Genomic DNA, 23,554 nt, shown 5'->3' with positions numbered 1-23,554 from the left:
CTATATCTTTTTTTTTTTTAAATGTATTTTCAAGTTTTAAACGATGCGAATTGTTTAAATTATTTTTTTTTCATTTTTTTTTTTTACCATTGGCGTTAAATGAGCTTTTTGATAACTTTAATAGAATCTACAAAAGCGTAGTTTAAATTAAGTTTATTCAAACTTAAACGATATTTTCTATAGTTTAAATGTATATTTTTTTAAATATTTTTTTTTACATTTAAAAAAAAAAAATGATATTAAATTATTTCATTATTAAATTTTGTCGAGAAAAAAATTAATTTTTACAAAGGATTTAATTAAAGTAAAAAATTTAGTAAAAAATAAAATAAAATTCTTAAATTAATGATAATAATTAATTGCTTTTTATTATTATGTTCATGAATTTTTTGTGAGGAAAAAAATGAATCGTCGATGAGACAGACATAATCGATGAATTTTTTCATTCACCACGTGTTATATGGCTGACCTAATTTAACAAATGATGTATAATATTGATATTGCAATTTAAAATGATGCTATGAATTGATAAATTGTGATATTTATGTCACAAAATAGTAATAATTTATTTGAAAAATAGAAATAAAAATATAATAAGTAAAATTAAATGAAAATAATAAATAGAAAAAAATTAAAGACTAATTTAACAAGTGTTTAACTTTAAATGTCAATGAGTTGTGCTCATTGACGTTGAATCATACGACACAAAAGTACATCATGTGAATTTTTAAATAAGTAGAGGGTATTTTAACATGACCTACATTCACAAACGTATCCTTTTAACCAGGTCACTTTAGGACAATTTTCAAACGCCTGTGGCTCGAGTCTTTTCATCTCGTTTTTATTTTTTTTCTGTGTTTAAAAATTATTTTATTTTTTATTTTTACTGACGTCAGAATACTCGAATAATTTACCTCGCTTTTGTATATTTTTTTTTTTTATTATTTCTAATAGTTTCCTTTTTTTTTTTTTGTTACTATTGTGTTTCTGAGATGATATTTAGATCAGCTGTATATTTTTTTATTTATACCTGTTAATTTTAATGGTTTTTAATTGGAAATTTTCATCAACGTTTGTGTCGATTTGTTAATTATAATTTTATTCAATGTATATATTAATTTTCATATTGAAATTGTCGTGTTAATTTTATTTAATTTATTTTAATTGAAGGTTGGTTCAATTGGCAAGAGACAAGTTACATTTTTAACAAGTTATATTTAATTTTATTTAAAAAAAATTAAATAATGTTAGATATATAATTTATTTTATGTAAATTAAATTATAAAATCAATTAAATATAATTTAAATATGTTTTAATAATAATTATAACATGATAAAATATTTTTTTTAAAACTTTTTTATAAATTTTTAATTATTTTCATCATCAGTTATAATCTAAAAACTTTGAAAGCTTCTATCGATATCCTTAATTTTCTTTGACAGTTATTTTTTTTTTCTTTTTAAATCTTTTTATCTTATTTGACTCAAAGTTTTCGTTGAAATTAGAGTATCCCAGAAACAAACAAAAAAAAAAAATTATTTTTCCCTGTCAGATTTTTAAAAGTTAGTTAAAAAAAAATCCAGTGTTTTTAAAAATTTCAGCTAAAGTGATTATAATAATTTACGTAATTTTTTTGTAATTAAAATTTTGAAAATTGAAAGAATTTTAAAAAATATTTTAATACGAAAAATTATTAAATTTTTTATAATTTTTCAATGGTTTTATTATGAAAAATATATTTTGTTTTCTTTATAAATTTTTATTATTAAATCGAGATAGGTGAATGTAAATGAGAAATATGAATAGACTGATTTCTAATTAAAAGTTTGAATTAAACTTTATTCTTACAGATAAAAATAATTTTCATTTTTTAGATACTTTCAACAGAAACTTTTAGATACTCGTTTGTTCTTAGAATGTGTCAATATCACCTTTTTTACATTCACCATTTTACAATCAATTTTTTTCTACACGTTATCTTTAGTAAAATAAAATTGTTATATTTTTTTGTCTTATAATCTCAAGGTTTTGTTTTCAAAGCAAAAGTTTTTCAACTGTAAATCGAAAACATGTTTTTGACACTATAAAAAATATATCTCTCCATGTAACTGTTATCTTTATATTTTTTTACTGTGAAATAAAAAAATATTACAACAATTATTTCAAACAATTTTTCTCAAGCGAGAATAAAAATAGAAAAAAAAAAAATTGTATAGAATTTGGGAAAATCGTTTTTATTTATTTAACAACAAAAAATATAAAACCAACTGATTTGTCGATCAGATTGAGAGGGATGTTGGAGTGTACATTGTGAAACCAGTAAAAAAATAAAAAAATAAAAAAAAAAGACAGTAGTATGAGTCGGAGTTCAGTCATACATCCAACTTTAATACCAACAAAGTGTCCAAGCCACGCGATGACTAGTTCAACTTGGCATGATGATTGTTGTCATTGTATAAATTGTTCTTGAGGGTAAATTACAAGTTGACAGATAAAAAAAATAATACAAAAGTATATACTCTCGTCATCATAATTTTTTATCTCGATAAACAAATTCAACCAAAAAGTATAACCATTTTTTTTTGTCGTCAGTTTTATATTATATATATTTTCATTTGAAATTATTTATTCAAATTACGAAATAACACACCGATAAAATTTAACCATTCGTAAAATAAATGAATATTGCAATAATAAAATAATTAATAAAATATAAAAACAAATAATTCATATAGCTTAGTGAAAAAGTATTTTTTAATTATTGATTTTTATTTTAATTGAGGATTTCAACCGAAAAAAAAATAAGTTGATTGAATTTTTTGACGTATTTTTCAGCCAAATTGTAGTAATTGATGGCGTGACATATTTTTTTTCTTTTTATATTGTTTTCATCGTTTGGCTCGTAATTTTTTTTTTTTTTTTGGTGGTGGTGTTATAGATATACTGTATTTACAAATTGTCAGTTGACGTGACAAAATTGTTGTGGGTATATAGGTGTCAGATTATAAAAAATAAAAAAAAATAAAAAACAAGGTGGTACTTGGTTGAGGTATACTTATGGCATTGTTTTTATATTTTTTTTTCCAAGTATAGATATTGAATTATCGAACAGTTTATGCGTCAATAAATTCTCAGAACATTAATCTTTAATGAGATTGTTTAGTTTTTATAAAATTATCAGCATATTAAAATTAAATTATTTATAAATTTGTTAACCATTTTGTTTTATTAATTTAATTGGGACACAAATTTACTTGTTGATAATACTAAAAATAATTCAAACAGAAAAATACGGGTTATAGCTGTTATTTTAACGTTTGAAGAGGTTTTTTTTTATTTATTTATTAAAAAGAGGAAAAAAAAAAAATTCTGTGATGATGGAAAATATGATCAATGCTTATGAAAGTTTATGAACATTGTTGAAACACGTTGCAATATTCTTACAACAAGTATGCTAACATTATTTATGAAAACATTGCTGGTGCATGAGTACAGTCGGGACAGTCTCAGTGGGTCGTGCTTTATGGCTCCTTCATTACCTCGACCTTATTAATTTATTCATTCATAGACAACTGCAAAGCATCACTCGACTGCCTGTAGAGAAATTTTTTTTATTTACTTATTTATTTTCAACCTGATTTTGTTATTAACCTCAACTGAAAAATTATATGTCATATGTATATATCTTTTATATTTTAAGACAAGTAAGATTTATTTTTTCGATTATTATTCCTCAATTCGTTATTTATTTGAAAAGAATTTAAATTCAAACTTTCAATTACATTTCTATATTTATATATATATTTTTTTAAATTTATTTTCAATTTATCGATGAGCTTTTGGCAATTTCAATGTGATTACTTAATTTATAGGCATTGTTTATTCATGTAATTATATGAAAAATATTTATTTATAGAAAAAAAAAACTTCACATATGAGTATTGTTGTGTTAGTTTGAAAACTCGAATATATCGATTTCACATATGACATTAAATTGAACACACAAATGGGTTGTTTATCTAAAGTGTCCCTTTGATTTTAATATGACCACAATTTCTGATGACAAATTGTTTTGTTAATAGATATATTTTTATCACAATTACATTGTAAAAATAAACCTGTTTATTCTTTTAGAAATAAAATAAAAATAGATAAATAATTATTTCAAAATATTTCATGTGTTTATTTATATAATACAAAAACAATACAATTATTTTATATTTATGCTTTTCCTATAAATATAATCATTTTTATGTCAGGTAAAGGGAAACTATAAATATTCAATTATAAATATTTTCATTCAAAACGATAAGAAGATAGATTAATTATTGATAAAAATATGAAACAAATTTTTCTATTTAATTTGATGGGAAAATTTTCCATCATTTATTTTTTTTTCGCATAAATAAATAATATTTATAAATTTATTTTTGACTTGAAAGGAGCAATGCAGGTTTGACCAGTAATAAATGAAAGTTTTAGTATCTTATAATCGATTGAAAAGAGTTGGGGATTTTATCTATTAGCACTTTGGGGCATCGATCCATTTTTATTTTTTATTTTTTTCTATTATCATTGAGTGTTTGTCAATGACCTTTTATTCTACTCATTTTTTCTACACTATGAATTATTAATCAACATTCAACATATCAACATAAATAAAATAAAAGTTTTTATTTATTTAATTTCTAGTTTATTTTTTTTTTCACCCCATCAAAACATCTCATTATACTTTTGACAACACTTATTAAATATTCAAGCAAAAACCATTTCAATTAATATGAATTTAATCGATATTTATTATCATAAATTGGAGGTTAAAATTTATTTTAAAAAATTTAATATTTAATATTCTCAATTATCTGTCTAGATGATGTTTTAAAAATTAAAATAGACACAATTTTATAAAAATCTAATTATATATTAAATTTCGATATTTATTATTACAACTTGATAAATTTTTCTTGGAAATTTTATTTCCATTTTCATTAATCTACATATATTCATTTCGAGAATTTTATTTTTGTTGTTTTCCCAGTTATTTTATTATTTGAAAAAGTTAACCAGTGTCAGTCGTCGAATTACAAGAGATACTTTCATCAAAAAGGGTAAAAGGCTAGTGAAGGAAATAAACTCATCACTATATTTTTTTTTTTTTTCTTGATGATTCACTGTACAAAAGAGGGATGCAATCGAAAGCTAAAAGTTTTTCTTCAACTTGATCGAATTAACTCAGCCTCAAGACACTGGGCTCGAGTAGAAACCAGAACATGATCTTTTTTCTTTAACCTTTTTTTTTCCCTTTTCTACTTTATTATTATTATGTTATTTTTTTTTTCTTATTTTACTGCTACAAAATTCGAAGATATAGAGGGTGCCAATACACTACATTGTCGAAAGTTCCAATGTCTTCATCTACACGTGGCTAAGCCAATTTCATTTCCGCTACAATTTATTTTTTTACTTCTCTCAATTTTCAATTTCAGTAAAACAAAATATCAGAATAATTTCATTTTCGAAATAATAATAAAATTGACAATATTTTCTACAAATAACTTGTCAATAAAAACACTTTTATATTCGACATATATATTTATTTTTTTTTTTATATTTTCACAATTACTTTGAGCTTGGAAAAACGTGATCACTTTTAATTTTTTTTTTTTTTTTTTATATCTATCTTAAAGAGCTTTTATATAAAAAAAAAAAAAAAAAAAAAGTGCATGATAGAAAAATATATAAAAGTCAAGAAAAACGAAAGACAGAAGCCACCTTACTATCAAAACAAAAAATAATAAAATAAATAAGATGTATAAAAATATAAAAAAAAAAAACAAGTCTCGAAGAGTAGATACTTGGTATATAACTATATAAAAAAATAAAAAAAATTTATATATATGTAGTTGTAGAATCTTCGGTTTCTTCGCGATTTACGAGTTTCGTGGTGTATTTTTGAGAGATTCTGTTGCTTTTTTCTCTCAGCACGTTCAGTTAGAAAAGAATAGAGTGATGTTCGGTCAGAAAAGCTAAAGTGAACCAATGATGAAAAGAAAAAAAATAAACTAACGTGTTAAAAAATATATATGTACATTTTTTTTTTTCATTATTTTTATAGGTTTTTTTTACCTCGTTTCGTTTTCTTGCCTGCTTATTTTACACACTTGCCATGACTCGAGTTACGATCGAAGAAATTTTTTTTTTTTCTTTTTTTTTCTCTCGTAGAAACGTTCCATCTTTTTCTGGGAGATCGAAAGGAACATACGTTCTATCAGCTAATCATGATACACTAGATTGTGGAGAGAAAAAAATTATTTATTTCCTAAATTTAAAAGGTATAAAAAATGGAAAACAATTTTTGGATAAATTTATTTTTTCTTATGTATAATATTGTCGTGAAATTTTTATAAGTGTTCTTGGAAAAAAAATTGACTTACTTTATGGTTGACTTACCTTTATATTGATTGAGAATAATTTTAAAAAATTCTGCGAATATATTAACTTACCTTGAAGTCAACTATTTGTAGAATAAAAGTGGCTTTGAGTTGGCCCACTAGTGGAAAACAAGAAACGATTATTGATTTAACGTCGACTACGGCCTCGTCAGGGTCAATGGAAATTTATATGTGAATTATTTATTTAAAGGATAAGAAAATTTTGATAACTGCGATTGTATTAAAAATATATTTAAAAAAAAAAACCCAATATTAAATAGTAAAATTTATTTTAATTTCATCGATAAATTTTCGGCGATATTTGCCTGTATATAGAGAAATTTTTTATTCACTTATTTATTTTTAACTAGTAAGGTTTATTTTTTTGATTATTATTTTTCAGCTTATTATAAAAAATAATAGAAGTATTTTTAAAAAATTGAAATTTAAACTTTCAATGTAATTTTCCATATTTATATATTTTTTTTTAAATTTATTTTCAATTTATCGATGAACTTTTGGCAATTTCAATGTGATTAATTAATTTATAGGCATTGTTTATTCATGTAATTATATGAAAAATATTTATTTATAGAAAAAAAAAACTTCACATATGAGTATTGTTGTGTTAGTTTGAAAACTCGAATATATCGATTTCACATATGACATTAAATTGAACACACAAATGGGTTGTTTATCTAAAGTGTCCCTTTGATTTTAATATGACCACAATTTTTGATGACAAATTGTTTTGTTAATAGATATATTTTTATCACAATTACATTGTAAAAATAAACCTATTTATTCTTTTAGAAATAAAATAAAAATAGATAAATAATTATTTCAAAATATTTCATGTGTTTATTTATATAATACAAAAACAATACAATTATTTTATGTTTATGCTTTTTCTATAAAATATAATCATTTTTATGTCAGGTGAAGGGAAAACAATCGATAACTATACGAAATAATTTTTTATATATTTTGATGGAAAACTTTTCTATTATTTATTTTTTAACTCATAAATTAATAATGATATTGATAAATATATTTTCGACGTAAGAGATGTAATACAAGTTTGACTAGAAATAAATAAAGCCAATAGTAAACCAAGTCTAATTTTCTACATAATATCATTACTAAGGAAAAATAAAATAAAGTTTAAATTAAAAAATTAAATTTATTAACATGGTGTATATTTATGAAGAGCTCTAGGTCTTATTTTCTATATTTTTACATGTGGTTTTACTTTGCTAATAATACGAGGTCATGTATACATTGAATTACATTGGCAAATAACATTGAGTCATGTTAAATAATAATTTAAAAAAAAGTAATATTTATATATCTAGAAAAACAAATGATAAAACTAAAATATGAGCTACATTTTCCAACAGTAATTTTCAACATAATAATTTTAAATGAATTATAATTTTCTACTCTTATGTATTTTATATTATTGTTTGATTTATCTTACGAGAAAATGTGTACACACATATCTAAAAATAATGCTCAGATTTTCTGTATATATATTTGTTATTAAACCCTTGGGAAAGTTGAGAGAATCGTAGAAAATCCACCAATAAATATCATTGAATTTTCCTTAGACATTTAAATAAAAATAATAAATAAAAATTTTCTACTTTAATAATAATTTATAATCTAATTAATATATAAATTATAAAATTCATACATAAAAAAAAAATCGACTTATTTCAATGAATAATAAATTATTAATTCTATAAAATTTAAATTAATTTATAAAAAATATAAAAATACCTAATTAGTTTTTAATTATATCAGAGTAAAATAAAAAAATAAAAAAATTTCATTTATATTAATATAAGTTTATTCAGGTGGAAAAAAATTTTTTTTTTAGTTTATTCAGCATTGATAATAATACTAAAAAACCATTAAATGAAAATGAGATAAAAAAAAAGTATATGTATAAAATGGTAATATAAAATTTTTTTTTAATTAAAAAAAAAATATAAATTAAAAATAAACATTAAAATAATTATGAGTAGGGTAAAATTCAAGTTGACAAAGACAATAGGAAGATGCAAAATTTGCATAATCTGAAATGCTTAACGAGGCTGATAAGTCAGTCTGAAACGAGTTCTCACTTGGCTGACGAAAGTCAACCGAACAAGTAAACCAAAAATGAAAGATGTTTGTTGATTTGCCGTTGGCATTCATTAACGATAAAATGAGATGAAATATATTTAAAATAATTGCATATATACATTGTACATCTCAAGATTTTCATGTGAATTTCATGATCTTCTTTACTTTGTTTGTATAATATACATTACATTTATATAATATTCACAAAATCGTATAGCTAGTTTGGTATTTTCAACAGGAGGAAGAACTAAGCAGCAAGGATTAATGTGAACTATGTATCTTACATATTTTAAAGTTTAATTTTTTTCTCCATTTACTTAAAACTTTGTCGTGTTTTACTAATAATAAACCACTGTATTCCCAAATGTATTGTACAAGCGGTTGTTGACGAATAAATTTACCAATTTTATAATAAATACTTTGCAAAATTCATAGATTATGTTTAATAATTTCATTTGAAAAAATATTAGAATAAAAAATTAACAGGTTAAATTTTCAGTAGTACAAGTCAAGCAATGTCAGACGCATTTTGAAATATATTTTTAATGTACGTTTATAATTAGAGATAAAATTTTATTAAATAACAAAAATAATTTATTTTAGCTATTTATTTATTATAATTTTATAAATATATTATATATAGTTAAAATATATTTGAGTATATTAAATATATAATAATATTAATTAAAAAATTTATCTAAAATTATATTATAAGTACAAATTTTAATTCATATTAATAAAATCATTATATACTTAAAATTTTTGTATTATATATATTAAAATTAATTATATTATGTTATTATAATATTATTGAGTAATAAATTTATACTTATTAAATATTTAAAAATTAATTAAATTAATTTATATAATATAAATATCATTATTAATAATTAAATTTACATCTAATGTATTATAATATTAAAAATATAAATAAATATATTATATAAAATCAAGAATTAATTAGAAAATAGTAGAGTATAAATGAACAATTTATATTAATTCATTTTTATTATTTATATAAACTTTTAATTGTTAGTTTATAATATAATGATTTATAAAATAATTCAATTAATTATATAATTGTATTAATCATATTAAATTTTGTATTTGAATATATACTGTATTCATGATAATAAATAAAAATTTTAGTAAATATCATTATTAATTATGATTATTATCAAATCTATAAATTATTAATATAAATAATATTATCATTGATATTAATTCATATATAATATTATTGATAAATTAAGTAAGATAAATTATCATTATAAAAATCTGATTATATATTAAATAAATATGAAATATTAATTGAACTTATTATTTTTAATTCTTTATTATATAAATAATTCAATAATTGAATCTGCATTTGTATGTATATCTGTAGAAAATGAAAATAAATAAAAATTAATATAAATTCTAATAAACTCGAGAAAAAAATAAAAAAAAATTATCCATCTGTTGTAATGAAAATTTTAAATCTATTCTTCCTAATATTGTTAAGGGATAACAAAGAGAGATAAAGAAAATAAATATATTAATATTGAAAGGGAGCTTAAATACGGTTACGGACAAAAACTTTTGATTGGATAAGTTCAGTTTTATCATGGGTATCTTATGTTTTTGAGTTTACGCTTGGAAAAATATAAAATGAGTTGATATCTGTATGATTGAGTCAGACCAAGGGGAAGAATATATTATATATATTATTTCAAACCCTACTTTTTATTTAAAAACTTACAAATTATTTTCACACAGTAATACAAAAAATGTCGGCTTGAAATACAAACAGGTAATTTTATTCTAAACGACGTTGTTTTAATAAATTATTTTTTCCTTTTTTTTTCATTCATTCCAAATTGAGATAAGAGTCATCTAAGTAATCATTTTAACCTAAATAATAATAATAAATTATGTAAAAAGAAAAATAATAATTAAACTTGTATTTTCAAAGTTTTAAAATTGAAAAAAAATATGAAAAACAAATTTATAATTACAAAATTCAATTTTTATTATTTTTTTATATTTTTGTTTTTTTTTTTTTGTTATAAGAACTGTGACAACTAATTAGTTGACTTGATAATTTATATAAAATTAATTTCTTGTTAATTTATAACGTTTTGGAATTCATTTAAAAAATATTTAGAATTTTTGTAATTTTTTTTTTCAAGTATTTATACTCTTCATATAATGATACTCGAAAGTTTTAATAGCTATATTTTTATTACATGATTTTTTTTATTAACTACAAAATTTTATATCATTTTTTAAACTTGAACACAGTATTACGAATACTCGAGATTTTTATTTACCTATTTTCTTCTTGTTCAGTCTGATTTGAAAAAAAAAATATTATTTTTTTTTTCAATTCAGTGCTGTCGTATTTTTCGGTATTCATTTCTCATGCTCTATATTTATATTTTTTTTTTCTTTTTTTGATCATCATTATTATCATTGTTTTTCTCTATTTGCCACCAAACATTTTCTAGTTGAGTGTGGCCATCGGAATTGCAAGCTTCTTCAATCGACTTTATTGCCTCGTTCACGAATGTTGCTTCTCTCGACAAAATTGCAAGTGCTTTTTATTATTTTTTCGTGTTTTTTTTTTCTTCTTCAAGTATAAATAAATGTAGGACAGCCATGACAGTTATTTATATACGTTTCGTATAATTTAAATTTATTAAATGACCTATTAAATTACTTTTCTCACGTCGAATTAAATAATCTAAAAAATCCTAGTCAAAAAAAATATAAAATATATTTATAAATATTTTAAAATAATTTTAAACTGAATAATTTGAAGCTTTATGAACTCGATAAAATTTATTATTTAATGAAGGGAATATAATAAATAGAAAAAAAATTAATCGAAGCCAAAAAAATTACTAAAAAGAATAATTAAAAATAAATGGAAAATTTTGTTTAAATAATTATAAACTTTAAACTTTTAAATAGTTTAAAAATTTTATAAATTTGAAATTAATTTATTAATAGATATATATTTTAATTAAAATTATAAATTGAATAGGAAATATAGAAAAATAAATTAAATTAAATAAAAAAGTAAATTTTATTTTTATTATATCGATTCTGGGTTAATTGGAGAGTTTCTTTTTGTCAGTTGAATTGAATTACGAGGATCTTGTTATAAAGTAAGAGTATAGAAAGCCAGTTGCGTTCGATGGGACTTGAGCAGAGATAAGAACCCAGTGATGCTGGTTGGCATGATGAATTCTACGGATTTAAAGAAAGAGATGACGAATGCATCCAACAGTATCAATTTGTATTGAAGCATAGCATAACAATAATAATAAAATAGATAAAAAAAAATATACATGGGAATTCAAGCTGAGTGATTTTATTTTACTGATGATGAATATTTGAAAAACTTGTTGGAGCACAATTCAAATGAAAATAAAAATAAATATAAAAAATATATTACATCAGTACATAGGAAAATTCAAGTCTAATATTTTTATTTATTTATTCATTTTTTTTTTCGAAGAGATTGTTGATAATAATATACCGAAAAAATTACTGTCAAAAAAAATTGATTGATAAAAATAATAGTAAAATAAAAAAATATATTATTAATGCTTTTTTTATACGTAAAAAAAAAAAAAGAAATATTTTCTTGACATTTTATTGAGACAGGATATTTGATACGGTCGTCAATAAATTTTTTTTATTTTTTATTTAACGTTTGACTATAGCAGTTTTATCATTTGATTGAATAAAGTAAAAAAATAACTGATTTTTTTTTCTGGTGTAATTTGAGATTGTCAATTTTATTTACCTACAATATAAACGTTATTGAATATCTCAAGTTTCAAAAATATCTCATTCTTTGTGTATATATACACGGAGCTTTTTTTTTTTCACCACAGACCGAAAGCTTTTCCGCACTTTATATAATCCTTCTGATTTTTTTTTTACTTTTGTCCTGTCATTATGATCACTCGTTATTTCGCATTTCCTCTGAAACTTCCTGATGGAGTTTCTTAAAGTCACTCAACTCGTTTCAAGCAGATTTTTTTTTATCCTTTGACAACAACAATAGAAAAAAAATTGAAGATTAAAAAAAAATTAAAACTGGTTGATACAGAAAAATAAATGAGAGTTTATTGTTTGAAATTTTTTATTTTTGTTTTATTTATTCATTTATTTTTACACACATTTAATATTAACAAAATTAACTGTAAACTTTTGAAGTAATCTCTTGAAAATATTTTATATAATATCAATTTATATCGTGCAATTAATTATTGGTATTTATTTTATTCTAAAGAATTGCTATGCTCGAAATTTATCCAACCATTTAGCTAATTAAACGATGTCACAAAGTCTTTCAACTTCTGTTTTTAATATAAAGATTTATTTTGATAATTATTTTCATTTAAAAAAATATATTTTTATATAATGCAAGTCTTGAAATTAATGTTAATATGTAGTGTATATTAATATCAAAATGCAAACAAGATAAAGTACATCCAGTAAAATTATAATTTTAATTTATAATTTTTTTCGTCCAGTGAATTCACAGTGCTTACGTGTTTTCACCTAATTAACATTGCTTAACATATATATGCCAGATAAAAGAATATATTATCTTTTTTTTAATTTAAATTATATGTAACTGCAATATCAATAATGCACCAAAATAAAAACATAATAAATAAAACAAAATATAACAATTAAAAATATTTATATTCATTTTAATTATTTTAATTTATTTTAACTAAAATAAAAAAAGATAAGAAAAAAGTAGCTTAGCATACACAATTTTATATAGATAAAATTTGAAAAGAAATATGTGAAAAAAAATTTTTTTTATATAATGAGAAATATTTGGAAAAGCGCCCGTTTTTTTTTATCTTTTTTTTTTGCAATGAATATAAAATAAATAGTGTCAACATGTGGTTTTACATCTCTTCTCTTTTCTCATTTTACATGTTTTATTATACAATTAAAAAAAAAAAAAAAATTCATATAAATTTATTTTTTATCTTTGTGTTATATCGGTTTATTTACTTTTTCTTTTTCGATAGCTTTTATATTTTTTATTTCGTTATTTTGATTGTCGTGAATTCTATGTAGAAAAAAAAAAGTTGTGATATAATATATGACGAGTTTATACATATGTCAGTGTGCTTAAAAATTTACAAGTGTCGTTGGTAAATATATAAACAATAATTTTGTGGTTTTAATGTTTTTTTATTTGTTTTTTCAACGAGTTAGATGGGTATTGTTGTGTTTTGATGTATGACAGGTGACTTATGCTCTTTAAGAATTAAAAAAGCCTTGTTAATTGTTGTTATTTTGATGTTAAAAAATTAAATGAGTTATTTTTTTTTAATTGTAGTATGTTGTTGTTAAAAATAATATTTATTTGTAATTAATATTGATTGCACTGTGTTTGTTGTTGATAATGATGAAGTGTATAATTATTAATAACAGAATAATTTTGAATAGATAATAAAAAAAAGAGAAAACTGAAGAAAAATTCAATTAACAATTTGATATTGTGAAAATGAAAAATTTTTTCAATGGAAGATGTATCATCGTTAGTATTTTTTTAATAAAAAAAAATGATGGAGTATGATAAAGCAACATTTAATTAATATTTTTTATAAAATGAAATTCTAAAATATTGTATTATTTTAGTTTTTAATTTTTTATAAAATTACAACTCTTATTTACTTGAGAATATAATTTTTTTTCTATATTTCCATTTGAAACAATATATTAAAATCAATATTTTTATGGTTGTTAAATTTGATAATTGGAATTAAATATTTTATTAAAAAAAAAAAAAAAAAAATTCGTATGATAATTAAAATTGAAAATTAGTAAATAATAATACTATAAAAAAAAAAAAAGAAAAATAGTATATAATTTTAATGAATATTATTGCACCCATAACTCTTTGTCAAAAATTTTAAAATAAAATACTTGAATATGCAACAAGTGGTTTGATTGCTGGAAAACAAATCGCTCGGTTATATCGGCTGTGCTGATCGAATGCAATATAAAATAATTTGTCAAAAGATATTTTTTATTCTGTCACATTGTATATTTTTTTTTCTATATCTCTATATGTTTTATCACTATTTCCATTTTATCTAATCAACAGAGCAAAAGAAAAAAAAACAGCTAATAAAAAAAAAATTTTTTTTATGATAAATTTTAATTTTTATTTGATTTAAATTTCTGTTTGACAATGTCTTGTGTTTTATGAATATTTAAATAGTTAAAAAAAATACTTATCTATCATTTATTAATTATAAATAATTGCTTTGAAGTATTAAAATTAAATATATTAATTGGACGATTGAATTAAATAATAAGTTGGGGCTTTAAAAATTGTTGTAAAACAACAATGGGATTTGTGAGTTATAAGGGTGATGATTATAGATGATAATTAACGCTTGTATGATGAATATAATATTATTGAGAAATACGCATGTCTGATTGATCATGCGTTTGATGTCAATATGACATTCCAAGCATCGTTACTCAATCGATTTAATCCTGGTTACAAATTCCATTCGTGCTTGAAATTGTTGTCCATCTGTATATATGTATTTCAAATTCATCCCTTTCAGATCAGTGGCTTATGAATAAATTTACATAAATAATAATATGCATTATTAAAATTCTCATCAATTATTTATTATCATATTTTTTTTATTCATTTATTTATTCAATTTGTTTATAATTATCTTGATGGACAAAAAAAGAAACATTCAAATTTTAATAAATATTCATTTATTTATTTAACTACAATTTCAATTTTTTTTCTGCTTAATTAAGTTGAACATAAGGTGTCTGCTTTTCTTGTTTTTTATTTTTGTAAATTTGTTTTTTCATTTTTATGTGTGGATAATAAATAATAAATAAAAAACAAGATGAAAATCATTTTGACATCACACACTAATGAGAATGAGTTTCACTTGTAAGTGCAATATAACATATATATTTTTTTTTTTTACATTTACTTTTATCTCTTGTCTTTAGTCACATACTTTTCAGGCTTGTGAACCCTTTCTATTCACAAGTCTGAAAACCACAAGTGGCTCATAGTCTAGGTGTTTCCACTTACTTTGTATATAGTTACATGTCACACATGTGGGGTGAATAAACTTCTTCATCAACTACATTTTATATATATATTCTATTTTTTCATTCAATTGAAATAACAACAACTTGCTAGAAATATTTTTAAATATTAAAAAAATTAACAACATTGAATTATTTGTAAATTAGAAATGAATCTAAATAATAAATATTTTTATATTAAAACATGTAAAATTATTTACATTTTTTTGTCTTTTTGATTTATATATTTTTCTGTATAAAAGTATTTTTTATTTGTATTTTTGTCTGACTGTATGGCTAAGAGGTGAACACTTTATAAACGTCTGGAAAAATATTTTTCTCGTTTCTGTATAAAAGTAATGTAGCGTGATAAAGAAAACTTGAATGTGCAAGTGTGCTGCTTGTGAGATTGTATACCGAAGAGATTCTTGATGAGTGGCTCATTAATTTACCATGATAATTAAAGCCACTAATTGCCTGAGACATCGACAATAGCTCAAGTGGTTTTTTTTACCCCTCAAAATCAATTCATGAATCAACATTGTTTTTTTTTTTTATTTACTTTGTGATCTTGAATCTTTTTTTTTTTTTATCTATTAACAATGAATGTAAAAAAAAAATTCTTTTATATTCATTTTATTTTTTTAAAAGTATTTATTCAAATAAATTTTATTGTTTAGATGGTTTTATTAAATTGTTTTTATTTTTTTTCTTTATAACTTTAAAATATTTATAAATTATTAATTGATTTTTAAAAATATGATAATAAGAGTATTCATTTAATTTTAAATTTCTCAATTCACTTTTTATTTTGTTAAAATTCAAATTTGAATTATTTTTACCGCTCTTTTTAAATTACTTCATTTAGTTTTTTTTTTCGTCACTACCAAACAGCGCTATTCTCAAAAAGTCGAAAATAAAATCGATAATGTCAGCCATCTTGAAGTTAGTGTTCGAGTCGTTGTCGCGTTCACGCGTTAAATATTTCGTCCTTATTTTTTGTCATTTTTGTGTTACTTTTAAGTGCGAATCAATTATAAAAATATAAAAAATCGATAGAAATAACATCAGTGATAATTATGAACATATATAAAAACTAATACAAAGTGATTTCAGTGTTTTTAATTATTATTTTTGTGAAATGCGTCGTTTGCCGGCTCACGATTGTCATCCGTGTACTTGACCAGCCTCACTGTTGCTCCTTTTTTGTGCCTGCTCACCATGTAATGTATTTTTTATTTTATTATTTATTTTATTTTATTTTCTATAAATTAATTTAATAACTTATATTCAATCACATACAATTTTTTTATCTACGTGTGTTGTCATCTCCCCATCGAGCGTCATGTTTTTTTTTTTTTTTTTATACATCGGTGGAACGCTCCGCTCCGCGGCACCTTTGTATTTTTTTAAGATATTTATTTATTTATTTAATTGTGCAAAAAATATTACTTAATATTACTTTTTCGGATGTGTGTGTAGTACAATTGATTTGATTAATTTGTATAAAATTATAAACAAATAATTCATCCAATAATTTTCATCTGATTTTTTTTTATTTGTAAAAAAAAAAAAACATTAAAATTTTTTGCTTTATGTTTTCGTTTGTGCGCATGTGTAGACCGGTGCCCCAGATGTTTTTATTTATTTTTTTTTTTTTTTTTACTCAAATTTGAATTATTTAAAAAAAATATATTTTTTCATCCTGTTTAGATGTTTAATTTAATATTCATTTGATAAGGTTTCACATGAAGTCTTAAAAATAATTTTTGATATATTTTTTAATTTCCTAGTTTTATCAAACTTTGACTTGCCATCCGAGTTTTTAGTTGATGTATATTATAAACATAGACATACATATACAACATTACATTTAGGTCGATGTTATAGCTCGTATAAGTACTACCAAAACTACCTACCAAGTAAACAAGTATCTTCTTGCATGCAACCTGAAAATAGTTAAGGTTGTCTTTGGAAAGTGAGCCTTGAACTTCTCTTGACCTCTTTTTATTTTTTCTTTAATATCATTTCTATCTAAAGCTCGTTTTTATTTTTTATTTATATCCTAAATTTACATCATTCTCAAATTTATCATGTCGCTTTTAATTCCACACGTATTTTTAAATAATATATATAAAACAAAAATATTTTCGATCGGTAATCTGACATTATCCCTTAAATTCTACTGACTTTTATCAGCATTAAAAAAGCGTATTCTAAAAATACTTATTAAATTTAAAAAACACAAATGATTATTCTTAATTTTGAAAATAAATCCATCCAGTTGTTTGATAAATAAATTCCATCAACTTTTTCATCATGATGTAGAATACAAAATATTTTTTCCTCCGAATAATATTTAAAAAAAAAAAATAAATCTTCATCATTTTAAATGTTCACTAAGGGACTTATGATGCCAACACTGGGTCAACTATTATATTGACCTTTTATATATATATATTTTAAAATTCCATCACGTTTTATTAGCATCAATCATTTATTTCACCAAAGATTTGTCTGATGCGTGTGCCATATTCACAGTGTATCTTGACTGAATATGAAAATGACAAAGTGGTATTCTCCCGAGACAAAAAAAAAAAAAAATAAAATACCCACTGACAAGCAAGTAGGTGTCGAGGGGAATAAAACTACAGATAAAACAAAAAAAAAAAGGGGGAGAAGATTGAGTGATTATGTAGACTTGCCCAAGGGTCTAGACTGCTTGAAATTGTATCTAAAACTTTTACTGCAGTGAGAGAAATTTGAGCTCTTCATATATCAAAAATATATATACATATAAATGATATATAAATGTGTCTATTGAGTGTCCTGTGAGGCTTTCATGCCACTAGCATTTTTCTCGTTGGCGATTATCTTATCGTACACCGGCGATCTGCCAAAAGTCAGGGAACTGCATATACCTCCAAATAAACCAACAGCTCCAACAGCTCAAAAAATAAAAGGGTGGGTTGTGGATATAGTGACGCTAGTATATAGTTTTTCAATGGTCGTGGTTACTTGGATTGGTTATAATGCCAAGAGTTAAATATATCAAGGACAAAAAAGAAAAAAAAAATTAAAATATATAAAAATAGAGCTGAGTGCATTTGTCGATGAGGACATCGTGTTGTATCGTCAATTTCGTTGAATTCACTGCTGCAGTATACTATATACATTTGTGTAAAATGTGCGCAGAATAATGTAGGCCAAGAGTGCACTGAGGCAGGTCGTTCTCCATTAGAACCCAAATAATATTTCACTCTCGGGAATTTTGAAAAAAAAAAATATATTAAATTTGTTTTGCAATATTTTTTTTTCTTTGGCCATTTTTTTTCATAATTGATTGATTAGTTTTTTTTAAATTAAAGTCATAACTAATTTATTTTATTTAATGATAGAAAATATAATTTTTTTTTTAATTTAAAAAATAATGTTTTAAATTATTTAAAATTTTTTGAAAAAATTAATTTTTATTAAATTATGAATTTAAACAATAGCTAATTTAAATTTTTAGTTGTGGGAAATTTTTATTTCTTATTTTTTCGAATTGTTTTTAGTTAGATACAGTGAGTTGATTTTATTTTTTTTTTTTTCGGTGTTGAATAAACACACTTGATACGCTTTTTTATGTTGATATAAAATAACAAATATATAATGTTTATTTTTGTCTTACACATGATATCATGTGTAAACAAAATATGCACAAAATGTTTGTTAATTAACAATGAAGGGTTAGCAACAGTAAAAGCCCCCAAACTTTTGGCTTCAAAATTTATATTTACAAATAAGTTTGTGTATGTTTTCGGTGGTCTCATTAAAGCTCTATTATTATAGCTTATTTTAAATAAATAATTTATTTTTTTTGTCTTGTAACTTTACCGTATATTATTTTATTTTTTTCTAATTTAAATAGTTGATTATACAGCTAGCTAAAAACATTAAATTTCATAAATAAAAAATTTATTTTTTTAAATCAAGCTTGACCAGTATTTCTATATATAATTTTTTTTTTTTTTAAATTCATTTTCGTGTTCTATCCACTTGCTTTTATTTTTAATTTTTATATGTTTTTGTATAGTGTATATAAAAAAATTAAAAACATTTCAAGATTTTAATTAACTCAAATTACACCTTTATGAAAAAATAAAAATACTAATGATTGAATTTTAAATGTCGTAATTATGCAACAACAATTAAATATAAATTTTGAAAAAAACAATTATAAATAGAAATAAATACCAAAAAAAAAAAAAAAAGCTTCAAATTTACGAGTTTATACAGTTTATATTTTATTTAAATTTTTTTTTGTGGTTTATAAGAGGGGTGGGTATTGGAGAAGGATAAGTTGAGGTTTGTTTAACCCTAAAGTCTCGACACTCGTGCTTATAGAGATTCCAAAAGAGGCCTGACAGCCACGTTAGCCACATGTACAAATATATATATATTCACATGAACAAACTAATGTTGGTCTCACGCGTGTATGCCTCCTTGAATTAGCCGCGTGGCTTTTAACAACAAGAAGATGGCTTAGTAGATGAAAGAGAGAGGGTATACAGGATGGTGGTGCCGCAAAATTAATTACCGTATTAATTAACAATTTGCCTTTAGCCCCCGACAAGGCTATCGAGGAGTTCGAGGTAGGTAAGGATTTTGTATAGAGAGAGAAAGCACAGATTTCTAGCTGTTGTTGTTGTTGTTGTTGCTGATGCTTCAAGGCTCATTGTGTTTATGCCACATACATACACAAACTCCATATCATATACCAAAGTCTTTTACTCTTTTGATTTTTTAATTTATTTTCAAGTTTAAAAGTATATTTGAATTTATTTATTCATCATGGCTTATATTATTAATTTTCTTTTGTCGTAATTTTTATTTAATTAAATACACACATACTGGGGTAGTTTTTTTTTTTTTTTTACATGACTGAATAAATATTCAAAAGAGTTATTTATAAATTGATTAAAAAATTGTTTTCAAAGTCAAAGAAATTTTTTTATTCCTCGTGGGGTTTTTTTCTGTAGCAGTGTAAAATAATTGTTTAATTTTATTAAATTTTATCTCCGTTAGAATATTATTTGGAATATTTTTTTAATTATTAAATTCGTTTTGTTATTTTTAAAAATATATCAAGAAAATATTGACTTATCTCTCTCGTTGTGATAAAAGATAATTTTCTTTGAGCTTTAAAGTTTTAATGATTTTTCTAAATTTTTAATCTCGATGATAAATTTCACTCAGGTTAAAACTCAAACTGAATTATTAGTAGATCAAAGACTATAAAAAAAATAAAAAAAATTGTGTATAATACTGAAGACACTATGAAGATGGATTATAAGTTTTGGGTGAATAGTTAACGGTGAATTTTAACAAGCTTTCGCGGATTATAAAAAAAGGATTACCAATAATTTTCAAACATAAAAGTTAACATTTCGGGGTTTCAGATTAGTTGTTTGTTTTTTGTCAAACACTAATATACTATTGTTGTAATTGTACAAACATGAAAATAATTTATAAACAACAATATTAATAATTTTTTTCCTCAAAAAATTATTTTAAAAACTTATTAGAAAAGAAAAAAAAAATTACAGTTAAAATTAGTAAAAAATATTATAAACATTTTTTTTTAATTCTCAAACAACATCAAATAATAATAATAATTTTAAATAAATTTTTCAACTGTCTTTAATTTTGGTATAAAATAATTTCTAAAAAAAAAAAATAATCTTTTTTTTATATTTGTTATACTTTGTATTCCATCGTACCAAAAAAATTTTCAATTTATTTATTATTTTATTATCATTATTATTAGTTTTTTTTTTAATCGAAAAAAGCAGATTGAAAATGTATAAAAGGTTTCAATCCATGATTCGGGTGAGCTTTATCATCCCTTTTTTTTTTTGTTTGTTTTTTTTTTTATTTTTTATGATCCAACTATTCGCTACACTGGTAGTATCCATTCCCTGAAAATCTAGTACTGTGTATAGATGACTAGTACATGCCGAAAAAAAAAGAAAAAAAAAGATTTTTGATTTTTTTCCGGTGCAGGATAACTCGCAGTCTTGAATTCTGGTTGACTGTATATTTTTCACAATGGCGAATGATCGTGGAGATATAAAATCGACGCCCAGTTTGTAGAATTGCACAATGGGGTCGCGAGTTTCTAGTAGATACTGAAGAAGTAAACTAAAGATAGCAGGTACATTGGATGAGTATATAGAAAAAAAAAAAAAAAAAAGGAGACGATTGCAGGGAGCAATGGAAAGCTTTAATGGCTCGAAACTCCGGTGGGTTCTAGATATAGGCAGGTTTTTATCCGCTTCGGTGATTCGGTAATTCGCGATTGCCTTTCTTTCTTTCTTTTATTCTTTCTTTGCCATATTATCTCTACATTTTTTTTTTCCCTTTTTTTCAGTTTTTTCGTTTTACTAGTCACCCTTTCCATCTTTTTTTTTTTTTTCGACGAACTCTAGCCGCCTAATTTGTCGTCTCTAATCCGTTCGGCAAACGACTCCAAGACCCATTGAATTTTCCACTCACTAAAAATATATATACATATATTTTTTTCGAATACTTTTATTATCATTTTTGATAATACATTTATTTTTTTTTTTCAACACTTTTTGTTTTATTTTGATTTTAGTTTTGACGTTAGTTTAATTATAGTTTTGACATGTATACAGTGTTATTTTTAAAATACAATTTTGACGTCTGTTGATGGTAAACAATATATGGCTGAAGGCAATAGTATAATACTGAGTTGATTTAATTATGCCAACGAAAATTTGTTATAATTGTTATATTTTGATGAGGCCTTTCGGCGATTTATCATTAATTCTGACCATTAATTATTTATCAACAAAAGTTACGAAATTTTCAACTAGACTTTTTCAAAACGTGACAGTAATTATGGTACTTACTTTGTTGATAATTACACTGGATATTGTATAAATTTAACGACTGTAAAATGTTCAATGTTTAATTATAAATTAAAATTACAATTTTAACGTGATACGTGGTTGTGTTTGAATCATGAATTTACATCTGTCTCCAAAGATAGACCACCAGATTACTTTACGTAAAATCTAAACTCAAATTCCAAAATCTAACAAAAGGTGCAAGTGAAAATTAGATAAATATAGATATAGAAGTATAGTACAGTTGAATGTATGCACAAATGCAAGCAGTGACTGGAAAATTGGCTCGTAAAGTACACAAAAAAAAAAAAAAAGAGTTATATTATTTGGTTTTATATCCTAAACTATAGTGAAATATATTCCAGCTTCTTGACAGAGCATTATCTATTTTTCACTTTATTCTATTTTTCTATTTTTTCATTTATTACGATAATTTTATTTCTATTTTTTAATTTCTATTTTCCAATTGTTAATTTTATACTGTCAATTGTCACAAAATTAATTTAGCAGTTTCAATAAAATTATTGGAAAAATAAAAAAAAAAATCGTATAGTAAATTTTAGTGTCAACGCGTGTCGTCATTATCCTAAATTCTAATTATAGAATAATATAATAATTTTTTTTTTTCAATTCTTTTATTGATTTATCATTACTCTACCTATCAAATAAATTGTTTTTATATATTTTTATTGTTATTTGATTTTACCAATTGAATTCTAAAATAAATTGAATTTTCTACTTTAATTTTATCGTTAAATAAATTATCATTATCACGTGAAGGAATTTAAAATAATAACCATAAAGTATTTTGGTTTTTTTTATTTTCTAAAAATATAAAATTATTCCATCCTTAACAAATATCTTTTTTCCAAATAAAAAATGAGAAAATGTCAGTCAATTATGCAAATAAAAAAAAAAAAAAGATAGATACTCGCAAAGTAATTATAATTTAATTCGTCATTCATTAAATATATTTC

The 23,554-nt window shown here is 22.4% G+C and overlaps 1 protein-coding gene across 5 annotated transcripts in view; it reads left to right on the top strand.

The window, feature by feature from the left end:
• LOC122857839 overlaps nucleotides 1–23,554 on the top strand; it is a 124,553-nt gene that overhangs the window by 1,637 nt on the left and 99,362 nt on the right. Inside the window, exon 1 of one of the 5 annotated variants that reach the window (XM_044160267.1) lies at nucleotides 16,753–16,883. The exons of the other annotated variants lie outside the window; for them this stretch is intronic. The gene's annotated coding sequence lies outside the window, so the exon portion shown is untranslated. Of the gene's footprint in view, nucleotides 1–16,752; nucleotides 16,884–23,554 lie in introns of those variants that run through there. 5 annotated transcript variants of the gene reach the window in all.

The sequence above is a fragment of the Aphidius gifuensis genome, linkage group LG5 (genome assembly GCF_014905175.1).
Source record: "Aphidius gifuensis isolate YNYX2018 linkage group LG5, ASM1490517v1, whole genome shotgun sequence".
Lineage (NCBI taxonomy): Eukaryota > Metazoa > Arthropoda > Insecta > Hymenoptera > Braconidae > Aphidius > Aphidius gifuensis.
The sequence above is the reverse complement of the archived record's forward strand: the minus strand, read 5'-3'. Positions and strand labels throughout refer to the sequence as shown.